Source organism: Carassius auratus, chromosome 34 (genome assembly GCF_003368295.1).
Source record: "Carassius auratus strain Wakin chromosome 34, ASM336829v1, whole genome shotgun sequence".
Lineage (NCBI taxonomy): Eukaryota > Metazoa > Chordata > Actinopteri > Cypriniformes > Cyprinidae > Carassius > Carassius auratus.
This window is the reverse complement of record NC_039276.1, coordinates 27,012,181-27,014,977: the sequence shown is the minus strand read 5'-3', so window position 1 is coordinate 27,014,977 and position 2,797 is coordinate 27,012,181.

Here is a 2,797-nt window from a genome sequence, read left to right as displayed (position 1 = left end):
AGTTGTTGCTCTCAAAGCTCCGCCTCGTTCACGGATCAGAGACCGTGCATCGACCATGCACGATTTGAATAATTGTGTGTAATTTTATATTGTTTTATATTGTATATTGTGTTGTTATATTGTTTATTCGTCTGCCTGTATTAAAGAAGGCCCTATGAAAATGTTGTTGGTGCATACAGACCTAAACGAGCGCGTGACAGTTGCTTTATCAGAAGGTCTTGACTCCCATCTAGTGATCACAGCCTAAAGCTCTTCTACAATAAACTGCAGGTGCATAAATCGAAATGTATAACTCTGAAGTACTACTGTAGGCTATACTCTTCCTTTCTGCAACATTCTGGGGCACCTGCCGTAATAACATAGCAATATAACATACACGAGTTTAGGTTGAATTAAGGTGAAATTAATTTTTTTTTTTCTGTAGGCCTATGGATAAAATAAAATAATTGTATTAATATTATTTTAAACCCTTAAATTAGCACGGGAGTTTTATTTGAATAACTGTAGTTACTATTTTGGCGGAAATTAGGATACTTTGTAAAGCAGGTGCTCTAATGCCCTCATTTGCATAATTCTCGTGAAATTCCTTCGTAGGAGTTTTACTTCAGAAGTGTTTGTATGACAGAGAGGAACCGGTTGCCTCCATTAAGAAAAAATCCTGAGATCTGGATTATGGATAAAATAAAATAAAATTATTGTATTAATCGTATTACTTTCTTTTTTTAAACCTCTAAACCCTTAAATTAGCAAGGGAGTTTTATCTTAATAACTATAGTTACTTATAGATACTTTGTAGCGCAGGTGCACTAATTTGCATAATTCTCGTGAAACTAGGAGTTTTACTTCAGAAGTGTTTGTATGGCAGAGAGGAACCGGTTGCCTCCATTAAGAATCTTTTTCTGAGAACTAGAGGAAAGCGAAACTGCTATTTCAAAGACAAGGCCAGGTCAGGTGTGGCATCGGTCATCAGCTGTTCCCCTGCCCCCATCTGACCACACACCTGCTCACTGAGACAGAGAGCCAAAACTGAGAAAAGTGTGCGCTTTAGCCTACTCAACAAACAGGGACATATATGAAGGGAACACTTTTAAAATGAACTTTGAATTATTTTCATATTTACTGTACGTATGCCAATTTATTTATTTTTTAGAAAATATGGTGCTTAATTTTAATGAGAAGATGCCTTTAAACTTAAACGTCGATGTTCCTTTTAAACAGACTCCTACTTCTCCATCTAAACTTTCCCCTCGGAGCCCGATGGAGGAGACTGGTCCTTACCCCACCCAGGTAAAACCACCCAAGAGGTGATTACACTGAACTACCCGCATTCAGATCCCGTTTGATATTACTTCATGGGTGTTACTTTGCCAAAATAGTTGAGCGATTGCACATTCAGTGGCAAAGCTATTATATATTCATATATTCTTTAAGTGAGTTTTTGTTACTAGCAGCCTACTTGTCTGTTTTAACTAAGTAGTCCAGTGAGTCTATTCCAGTTTTACTAGCACTTTAGGCTATTTGTCAGATACTATACTTGTATGCACTATGCAGGTGGTTACAGTAACTTTTTTTGTATCTCATTTTACTATAGGCATTTTTACTTGTCATATGAAATGGCTTGTCAGAAAGGCGACTTCATTTCCCAGTTCAGTTAGATTCTTAATAATGACATTTGGTAAAAAGGTAAAGCAACAACAAAAATGACTAATTTATACATAAAAAATAGGCTACTTGTTAATTAAAAAAAGATACAGTAAATTAGATACACACACACACACTAGGTAACAAATAACATGTACTGTTTTGTCTTTTTCTGAATAGGTTTCCATGTATACCATAAGATCACGTTCTGGGTGTCAGAGTCGCGTTTACTGATCTCTACTGGTCTTATAATCAGGGGCATTATGCACTCGGTGCATGAGGAGCCGCCGGCAGTGCTCACCTCCAGTGCTTTTTTCCTCTATGTTGCCACTCATTGTTCTAGACTCAGGCTACTTCTTCATGTCCACTCGGCCTTTCTTTGATAATTTCGTTACGGTGCTGTGGTTTGCTGTTGTTGCCACCTTGTGGAATTCCATTGGCACTGGGATCTCCTTGTTTGCCATCTGCCAGATCGAGGTGTTTGGTGTGCAGGATAGTAACCTGCAAGAGAACCTCCTATTTGCCTCCATCATCTCAGCTGTAGAAGTGGTGGCTGTGTTCACTGTGTTTGAGAAACAGCATATCACTACACTGCGGTGAACGCGCTCACAACAGACCCGGAAGAGAAGACAATGCTGAATAAAGTAGACATGACTGAGTCATTCATGACATAATTTTCATTTTTGGGTGAACTATCTATCCATTTAATAATCTCAAATCCATTCATGGAATGTTGGCAAAATTTAAATTCAGTAAACATATACTTCATAAAAACCGAGAAAATATTTAATGAATATCTGTAAAATAATTAAATTAGCCATTTTTGTTAAACAAATGGTTGCGAAAATTAGAACATGTTTGATTCAGTTCTATAAATGTGTAATAGCATGCCCTCAAACCTTATTTTCCTGAAGTTTGACATGCTTTTTGTTCATTAATAAAGCAGACTTGTTGCCAGAATATTATATCACCAAATAACCCTAATACGTCTTCAAAGTAAAGCGTAATTAGCACTGTTTTGGCTTTTCATGGAATGTTTTGTTCCTGTTTCTACAGTGTTGTAATCTGCGCTTTGACTATGAAGCATTATGTTGAGGAGAATGTGTCCCAGTGCTTCTGCACCACTATTCGGCATGTCACATGGTTACAACAATAT